Genomic DNA, 11,077 nt, shown 5'->3' with positions numbered 1-11,077 from the left:
CAAGAATGCTGGAGTGGGTTGCCATTTCCTCCTCCAGGGAAAAATACAAAAATAATTCATAGTTCATCCTCATTAAAATGCATACTATTTTTTCGATAACCAACAAGAACCTACTGTACAGCACATGGAACTCTGCTAAAGGTTATAGCTGGGAGGGGTTTGGGGGGAGAATGGATACATGTATGTGTGTGGCTGAGCCCCTTTGCTTTCACCTGAAACTATCACAGCATTGTGAATTGGCTGTGCCCCAGTATAAAATAAAAAGTTCAAAAAGAAAACAAATTATACGAATTTTGAGGGCTGCCCTCTTAAAAACCAGAGTCTTGAATATATTAATATGTGCAACTTTCAGAAATGTTGAAAAAGTGTACCCATGATAATCCAAATATGCCATGAATAAACTGTAGGATAATTATTGTCACTTGCATATGTTCCTCACTATACTTCTGTGAATATTCAACTCCAATTTTATAATAAAAATGTGCTTTTTCATCTATGGATTAAATACGCCTATGCAGATACGGCGCTGGTATATAAAATTACTCACAACCTTTGACATAGTTTAAAAGTCCACAGATCTGGTTCTATCGCATGGGAACACATCTAGGCGAGGCCCCCACTCCTGGGGACCTTGCAGCCCTCATCTGCACCAGGCTATTGCAGATGGGAGTGTCAGGAAACTAAACTGAGCATTGAATTCCCTGGTGATCCAGTGGTTAGGACTTGGCAATTTCACTGCTAAGGCCCAGGTTCAATCCCTGATTGGGGAACTAAGATCCTGGAAGCTGTGAGGTGTGGCTATATATATATATTTATTTATAATCAAAATAAATATATATATATAAAATCAAAATAAACAAAAAACCAAAACCAAAAAACAAACAAAAAATTTATGCTACATTGAGTCTTTTCAGTGTCTACAACTTGTCCACATTCTTAAAAAATTTGCTTTAGTTGTTTTAGTTGGTTGCAACTGGACATGACTATTGTCTAGTGAAGTCTATATACAGATGGGGGAGTGTAGTGTGGGGATATAGGACCCAGACTGGGGCTTTTCTGGGTTTCCATGTGTCTCAAACGCTCTTTCATAGCCCTGAGAGTCCAAAAACTATTGCTCTTCCAAAAGAGCTTCTCTGAAGTCAAATAAATATAAAATGTTTTCCATCTTAACAAAGAAAAGCACCTGACAAAGCCCTTTTTCTTTCTCAACCATCAGAAGGCATATTGGATAGACATCCCATGTAATTAACAAAGAAACTTTGGGCTAAGAACAGCTTGGCGATTAATCAAAGAGAAAGCTACACAAAGACATCTTTCCTGCAACACTGTTTTGTCCTCTTTGGTTTAACAGAAAACTGTTAATGTGAACACGGTAGATAACACTTCAGGAATGTCATGCAAATGAAAGAAATGTAGTTTTAAAAGTCTTAAAAGGTCTTTAATATCAAGAAAACAAAGATCATAGCTCCACATTCTTAGAATGAGCACTGATGTAGTAGCCCAAGCATTTATCCATCAAACGGCATTTTGTAAAGGGCAATCTTGTTTTAGAATCTCATCCTATCTTTCTCAACCTCCTTCCACATTTTTTTCACCTTTCACTGCTGTCCATAGCATCCCATTGAAGACACTGAGAAATCCTTAAACACAGGAGACTAAACCACAGGATGTAATTTTTGTGCCTGGTTAGATCACACCAATTATAACACTTACCACGTGTAAAGGAAATCTATTGAGCCTCGTCGAAACATTTATAATGACATTTTAAGTCCCTCCCATTGAAAAGTATTCCCTGAGTGCAGTGTTTAGAAGGAAGCTATTATTTGGAAGAGGAGTCAAATGTTGCACCTGCTGTTTTAAAATTACTTTCCAGATCCAAGGATGCGTTTTACAAAGCAGGCTCCTAACCGGAGTAGAGCCGGGGTCAGGGCACGTGAACGCCAGGTCCCAAGCTGCGCCATCTATTGACCTCGGAAACTTGATGAAACGGAAGGCAGATTGCACTGGTCTTCTATGTGTTTAAGCATCAAGCTGATCCATAGCTTTCCCAAGAACCAGAAATCATTTATTGTCAGTGCTGTCCAGAATATATCCTGACAGTTCAGTGGGAGTTTCACTGCCATTTATTTTCAAATCAATACTCAATTACGAAGAGGAAGATTCACTCCCTTGCCCATTTTCAAGATGAAATTATGGACTGGAGCTATAACACTTAGTCAAGGCAAACCACTGTCCATTAACTCATGATGGTACTGCAGACCAGCCAGATACTTTATTAAAGTTCATCCCGTCTGGCGCTCTTTTTTTGGCTTTTAATTAATCATGGTGAAAAAGGCCTTTCACATTGTGACTGATGACCAGAGAAAACAATTTTCTCCTAACTGCCTTTTAATTTCAACTCTGGGAGAGTGCATTGACCGAGTCTCACAACAACCCATCAATGCTAGTTTTTAATGTGTTTTCTCCTTTGTTATTGAGAAGAATGGAGTGACGATGGGGCCTGGGCCACTCTTCATAACTCACATAATTGATTTGCTAAATGCTGTGCATTTGCTACAGGATAAAAAGTGCTGTCAGTGAAGATACTAGGTACTATATAAATTACTCCATTAACGAGAAATAAAGCTATTTATGGTTTTTAGAGTAAAATGCAGCTGGGACTAAAACAAGAATAGAGGAGTGGGATTACATTCACTTCTGTCTAATAAATGTGGCCTCATGCCTTTGCTCTTGTAGTTATGTGGATAATAATTAACATTAAAAATGAAGATGGAATGACAATAAAAATTATTCTTAACAGTAGTAAATCTGAAGGGCCTGGTGGCTCATGTGTAGCCCAACTTTTTAGTTTTTGTACCCTTGATGGTTTTCCCTTTATTTAGATTATTGTATAAATACACACCCTGCAACATCTTCCAAATGCATTTATTTAATAGAAATCTTTGAACATAAGTGCCAGCATGCCCTTAAAAAAATAAAATAAAACACTATAAATTAAAACTGTGTTATTTCAAAGAATAGTATTTTTCTAGTAGCTGAAACTTCGTATGACAAATAAAGACATGAAGTTTGCTTATGAAGATTCATTTATTTGACAGCATTTGATTGAAATCCAAGCCCAGCAAAGTGTGTATTTAGAAAGTCACTGAAGAGAACAAGGTTTCATGTTTGACATCCACAGTCACTGCTTGTTTCCATCAAAGTTGTTCTCCAAGAAGCTGCAGGGCTAAAAATTGGTCAACATTCTCCTGAGTTAGAAAACTGTTACTTAGATCAGAAAGGAATTGTCCAAAATCACTTATTTCCTTACAGTTCTATCATCAGATAAAATGGTAGATACTTGCTAAGTTGGAATTCATACCCTCCCTGCTCTCAAAACATTCTATGTCTTAGGATGAAATATTATATACAAATAAAGAATTAAAATTAAAATTTAAGAAAAAAATCAGAAATCAGATAAGGAAAACTGAAGGTAATTGTACCTAGAAGCTACAATAAAATTGTTTCTTCAGAATATTAATAATTGACATCAACTTCTTAGCTATCAAGAGAAAAAAAGAAAATGTAAATTGTTACGTAGTTTTCATTTAAAACATACAAGAGCTTCTGAAGAGTTATTTGTCAGTGAACTGTTGTATTAATCTTCTCTCACCCATGTAAAGCAAGGTGTTTAACACAGAGTACATGTGTGGCTTCCCCAGTGGCTCCCACCTGCCAATGCAGGAAATGCAGGAGACCAGGGTTCAGTCCCTGGGTCAGGAAGATCCCCTGGAGAAGGAAATGGCAACCCACTCCAGTATTCTGGAAAATTCCATGGACAGAGGAGCATAGAGGGCTATAGTCCATGGGGTCAAAAAGTTGGACATGACTGAGCATGCATGCATGTGCACACAGATGCTCTGTGAATATTAATAAAGATTGACAGATGGGAACCTACATGGATGCAGCTGAATTCAATAAATATAATGGAGAAGAGATGGAAGAGTGTGTTCAAGGACAATTTTCTAGGAAGATATCATCCGATTGGTGGATCCTGTATTCACAATTTGTTTTGTGCAGTGAAATGTAATGTAGCACAGCACTAAGGCTTTCCAGGGCCCCTCACTGTTGGAAACCTCTCAGGGAGCCTGGAGAAGGAGTGGTCACCATCGACTTGGGGCTCTCTTGGACGTCAGTTTTAAGAAGCACATTTCTGCTTTGGCAGTCTTGGTGCTGACCAAGCACAAATGATGGCAGCGTGATTTCCACTCCTATTTATCAACCCCAGACCATGAAGTGCTTCTGTCTCCACCAACCACTGGATCTCACGTGCCTTCGTCTTGGGTGTCCATCCCCCAGGGCCATGAGAAATACCCATCTATTGTTAAGCCACTTGGTCCACAGTAACTCATCATAGCAGCCAAGTCGACTAAGATAGTAGGAAACATCTTTTCTGATATAATTGTACACTAAAATAATTGAAAAAAAAATAGCATAGAGAACAGACTTGTGGACACAGTGGGGGAAGGAGAGGGTGGGATGAATTGAGAGTAGCATGGTAATATAATCATACTATGTGCATGGTAATATGCATGTATTACCACATGCAAAATTAGATAGCCAGTGGGAATTTGCTGTGTGATGCAGGGAGCCCAACCCAGTGCTCTGTGACAACCTAGAGGGTTGGGATGGGGCGAGAGATGGGAGGGAGGTTCATGAGGGGCAGGACATATGTATACCTATGGCTGATACATGTTGATGTATGGCAGACACCAATAAAGCACTATTATCCTCCAACTTAAAATTAAAGAAAAAATAGTTCAGGTAGTGACCAGAGCCCTAAGTAAGCAACCGCCTACACTGATGAGAAAAACCCGTGGTGCGTCTCCCCAAACTAACACACGATCATTACCATCCTATTACTGTGGCAATCCTGAGAAGACATCAGAAATAACTTGTCTCCAAGAAGAATCTGGTCAAACATTTCTGATATGCTGAGCATCAAGGATAAACTCTTCACCCGAAATGTAAAATTGATAAACCAAATAAACACAAAATATGGTTAGAAAAACCTTGAGGATCTGGTCTGTTTTCAGACAACCACAGATTTCTCTCACTGCCCTTATTTCATCAAGCCTTAAAATTGCTTATTCTGAAAGAAAAATTACCACCTGCAAGTATTATTTTTATATCAAGTTCACTTGAACAAACAAGATGAAACAGATATGCTACATGATATTGCTAGTGCTTTTTCTTTTAATTATTAGCTTTCAGCCTCCTGATTACAAGTTTTCTAATTTTAAAAAGGTTCAGCATGTTCGATAAGGATCAGTTCACCGAATACCAGCTTCACCATTTGCCCACACAGCTTCTTCCTTGGTATAACCAACTTAAGTTGCTAAGTTTGTGAAAGTATTTGTTTACTTCAGTTCTTCTCTTTTGTGTGTGTGTGTGTTAAAACATGCACATCCATCCATTCTTTGTACCTACTAATCAAAAGTAGAAGCTGAGATGCTGATAGTGTTGAGACTAGAGTTGAAGGAATCTCTGGCTTATCCATTTGGGCCACCAACAGCCATTCATTGCTCAGAGCTCTAATTTTTTATCCTTATTATTCTGTCAGCAAATATGAGAAATGAAAGAGAGAATGGAAAAATTCATTAAACAGTTGGGCAACAATCAGGGCTAATACTGAGTGGAAAATTTTGTGTTTGAAGTTTAACCTCATTGTGTGTACCATGGCTAAGGAATGGTCCTTTATATCAACATTGCACAGAACGGTCAGCTATTGTTCTGCTTATGAACACATGAACAGGTGTATTCTCCAATAGAGAAACAGGTCCGATAGCAGAGATACTGTGGTTGTTGCTGTTCAGTTGCTCAGTCGTGTCCAGCTCTTTGCAACCCCATGGACTGCCGCATGCCAGGCTTCCCTGGCCTTCACAATCTCCCAGAGCTTGCAGGTGTAGTTATAAAGAGATAAACATATACATACGCACATATATACACATATGCATAAGTGCCTTCTTTCTGTGTATATAGACTTTCTCTCTCTGCCTGACCCTCACCCCCACATGTTATCACAACTGAAATATGAATACATCTTAGCTGCTATGATTCTTAGTCGTAACATAGTCACCATTAACTGGGCATATTCATTAAAACATACAGACTGGATGCCAACGGGTTAGGCAACAACGGAGTACACAAAGTGCCGGATCGTCTATGCTTAAATGTCACAGAGGAAACTGCCAAGCTCTCAGGAAGTATGTGGACTTCACACCTCAGAGAAAAATGTATTCACACCCCAGAATAGGAGAGAAATTTCAAGAATACCAATTCAGTTAATTTATACTCTGTTTTGGGCTTCCCAGGCGGTGCTAGTGGTAGAGAATCTGCCAGCCAACGCAGGAGACGCAAGAGACGTGGGTTCGATCCCTAGGTTGGGAAGATCCCCTGGAGTAGGAAATGGCAACCCACTCGAATATTCTTGCCTGGAAAATCTCATTGGCAGAGGAGCCTGGTAGGTTATATTCTATGGGGCAGCAAAGAGTCAGTCATGACTGAGCGCACGCGTGCACACACACACACACACATATTCTGTTTTATGTATGAAAGAGATGTAGGGTTAAAGTATTTTTAAATAAATATTAAAAAGCTTTTCTGGTACGTTAATTAGGAATTCTGGATGACAGTTTAATTAGAAACATTTTTGTGGGCATTTGAAAACCATTGGCCAGCCAACATGTCCTAGGAACATTATTTTGCAGGATATAAAAAAACTCACCTGAACCAATGCTATGGCAGAAATTCAGAGAACATAAATTAGAACCTTGTCTCAAATGACTATTTCTAAGGTATTATTCATGTTAGAGAAAAGAGCCCCACCCACTCATGTCACAGTTTCTTTTCACATGGAAAAAGAGAAACTTTCCCAAAAATGGAACTCTAAAATACCACACATTCATAAAATGTTTGAGAGGATTAAAAGAAACCTCTAAAAATATTTGGCAGGATAATGAAAGAAGATACTGGGGTTTGAAACAGATATTATATAATTTTCTACCCTATTATTTAAACCGTACCTCGGAATGTTTAAAAAAAAAACAATTAAAAAATAATGCAAGATTCAAGCTCACCAGTTCTGAAAACCTAGGTGCTGGTATCAATAGAAATATCTTTCTTCAGTCAGATCATAGGAAGATAAAAGGACCACCAGCTCAAAGCATGATGCAGAAAGTGCTCATAAATGTTATGGAAGTGACAAGAAAAGCATGTAGTTTAAACATGTTAAAAAAGAATATGCCATTAAATATTTATTACTAAATGCAGTGCTGATAAATTAATTTTCTCTCATTCACTGGGAAATTGTGCGGCAATCAAGCACTTTTGTGTCTTCATAACCATTACATCGGCAATCTCTAATTGTGGAAAATATTCAAGTGAATTATAAAACACCTTCTTTAGTCCTCTGCCTCTCTTCTCTTCATTTCTGATGTTTAAAATCGTACCACATCAAAACAAAATGATCTGGAGAGTGTTTTCATTTTAAGATGTATGAATGCTGTTCCCTCATTTGGTGAATGAATCCACAGAGGGAAAGCCTGATTGAAAGAATCTGAGAGTCAAATTGACCATTTCCTCCTTTTGTCTCCCAACTTCTCCACCAAGTAGGTGTCGTCCGGAGATGTGGCTGGGCTTTAATCACTCATTGGTCTGGTCTTGTGTGGGCTTCATTCTCACCATCAACTGGGGAGGACCCAGTGGCCACCACTGGTCCGAAAAACCGCCACTCATTCAGAGGGATGACTTGGGTGTGCCGGCTGGGCAAAAGCATCAAACAGGTGTTTCAGGAAGATCACCTTGGGAAAGATGAAGGATACAGAGGAACGGTGGCATTTTGAAAACTTGGGAAATGAAAAAAATTGGGGACTGATCTTGAAAATGACCTATTGGAACTGAAAGATAGGTCCTGCAGGAGGCTTCTCTGTTTGGAGACCTTAATCTGTCAGACACCGACCCCTTCTGCATGGCTTCCACCCCAAGGTGAGGAGACGACCCTTCCCAGAACCCTGGAAGCATCTAAGTTCATCTGTACCCTAGGGTCTCCCTTCTGCCTGAGGACCAAACCCATGCCACTTTGAACTGGAGGGAGATAACCTTTCCTGTTGCTTAGATTCTCCTCAACTCTGGGGAGACTCCACAACCAGAATACCACACCCAGAATCTACCCAGAGTTCATGGTTTTACTACTGGTACTCTTAGTTAAGCTATTTTTAATTTGAAGATTAAAAATTCTTTCTCAAAGGAGGCTGGCTGTTAGGAATCAAAAGTGCTTTCACTTTCAAATGATTGTTCAGCTTTCGTGTTGTTTTTTTTTAATGTCTAATTAGGAGCTCAGAAATCAAGAGGTTAAGGTTGGTTGCGTTCTCTTTCCGGAGGCAGGAAAACTTACATTTCTAATGGAGAATTAATAGAGGAGAAGATACAGGATTTAAAATGTGTGTAGGAGGAAACATATGTTGGGTATTTTTTCAAGCGTCTATCCCACAAACGTGCAGGAGGCAAACATGCTCTGTCCCGCCCCCTACCTGTCTGCATTCTGCTTCACTCTATGTTAGAGATGAGGAACACCTTGTTGCTTATCCACCCTTAAATCCCATGGATGGAGGAGCCTGGTGGGCTACAGTCCCTGGGCTTGCAAAGAGTCAGATGTGATTGAATAACTAACACAATAAACAACAAGGTCCTATGGTACAGCATAGAAAATAGTATTCAACATCCTGTGATAAACCATAATGGAAAAGAATATTTTTTAAAAAACATCTATATGTGTATAACTGAGTCACTTTGTTGTATGAAAGAGATTGGCACAACCTTATAAATCAGCTATATTTTAATTAAAAAATTAAATTGAAAAAAAGGAAGAGGAACACTTCTATGAAACAAGTGTGTCATTGGTCCTGTCTGTTTTGCTCCATCCTTCAGTCCTTCTTTCTTCCACACCATTCTTCTCTGTTGAATCATCTCTATTAGTATACACAAGATTTAAAATATCCCTGCTAAAACAAGACCACAGGAATTCTTCCCAGGGCTCCCTGAATGCCAGAGTCATATACACAGCCCCCTTGATGCTCCTTTGGGGACTCAGTAACTGCTCAAATGGAACACGTCTGCACCAAGTTCCTGATCTTTCTCTCCAAGCCAGCCCTCCTAGCATCCCCTCCATGCAGATCCCAGTGGCTCTGTTTTCCTAGATGAGTAGATGGGGAACATCTGGCTTCCCCAACACTGAGTCCATCAGCGGTCCAGCAGACCACTTCCCGCCCTTTCTCATTACACATCCAGGGTCCAAGCCACCACCGTCCTTTCATCAACCTGAATTCTTATTTCAAGTCCACCAGCCGGAACCCTCACTTCCACCCCCACAGTCTGCTCTCTATTTAGCGGCCAGACCACTTTTAAGGCTGTGGAGTCCATCGTGTCCACACAGAGCCCCCACGGATCTTCATCCCTCTCAGAGTAAAAGCCCACCAAGATATGGGACAGATCCTCTACCATCTGGCCCTTCCTCCTCTCTGAACTCATCTGCAACTTCTCTTGCCCCCCGCCCCAGTCCATCCACAGCCAGCCGGTGTTCCTCAAATACACCACCTGTATCAGGATGCATCAGGATCTCTGTATGTTCAGTTATAACTTCCCACCTGGGGCCACACGGCTAACTCTTCAACTCCTCCAGTCTGGACCCCAGAGTTGCCTTATCTTCCTGCCTCTGCCTGGAAAATGCCAAATTTCCCTCTCTGATGCTTGGTTTACTCTCTGCCTTATTCTTCACTATTACTGCTCACCACCATCTACCATCCTGTCTTTTTACTTGTTTATCTTTTGTCTCCTACTCCAAACAGAATGCAAGCTTAGTATGTGCAGAGAAAACATGTGAGTTTCCTCAACTTAGGAGTATTTTGCTTAATATTTTAGAACAGGGTCCCATATTCACCAAACATTTTCATGTTATTGATAACTACAATAAGGAGATAAGGGCTTCCTTAAATGAACAATTAATCTCACTGTGATACTATAAGTCAAACAAAGAGGCTGCCACTTTGTTTTCAGTACTATGGACAGCACCCTCAATTGACCATTAACTGCCAAACACACATTTGGCTCACACATTTTAGAAACACATGCCCTTAAAGTATGCTATTATATTTATTCATATTTAACTGATTTCTTAAATCCACATTTTCTACAAGTGAACTCTTTGGGTTTCATTGCAACTGAAACACATTTCAGTGTATCTGCTGTTCTGTGCATTTAATTTACAGCATAGCTTTTATATTAAGACATCAACTCTTGAAAAATCTCACTTTAAGGTCATATAACCTAGTTGGGACAACAATGTCCAGGTTTAAAACAATGGGAAGTGATTTATCCCAATGGCTGACAATGCGTTTTCAAGAGAACCCTTAAAGGAACGAGACAGCAGCTGTGAAATCTTGGAATTTCTCCCCTCTCCTCTATGACACCTTGATAAGGCAATTATAGCATAATTACCTTAACAAGTGGCATTACAGGAAATTATTGTCATTCTCCTGTTAAAATAACACATAATCATCAGCAAGTGAATTCTAGAATCCCCAATCAGCATCTCATTACCTTCCGTTGGCTCTGAAACGAGCACAATTGGTGGGCAATAACTGACAAGGTATTTGAAGGGGAAAAATATGAAAGCGGACAGTTTGGAAAATCAACCAGGTTAACCCCCGATGATCAAATTTGCAGTTAAACAGCAACATTTACTGGTTGTTCAAAACCCTGGTAAACCTGGCACCCTCTTTGTTTTCCATAAATATGCTTGCTTTCTTGTCCTGCCATCTTGATGTTTTCTGAGACAGTTAACACTCTTCCAGGAAGCAGCCAATTGTGATGCTATGTTCTATAAATGACACCATTCTCAATTGCATGTCAATTCAGTAAAAACATTTATTTAAACCATTCACTTCTTGATGCAATAATTTGCTTCCAAATGCATTTCTATTTTCACAACAGTAGACACATCTTAAAAATAAATCTTCATAAGCCATCCTAGGTCCTTAAA

Source organism: Bos indicus, chromosome 13, assembly GCF_029378745.1.
Source record: "Bos indicus isolate NIAB-ARS_2022 breed Sahiwal x Tharparkar chromosome 13, NIAB-ARS_B.indTharparkar_mat_pri_1.0, whole genome shotgun sequence".
Taxonomy (NCBI): domain Eukaryota; kingdom Metazoa; phylum Chordata; class Mammalia; order Artiodactyla; family Bovidae; genus Bos; species Bos indicus.
The sequence above is the reverse complement of the archived record's forward strand: the minus strand, read 5'-3'. Positions refer to the sequence as shown.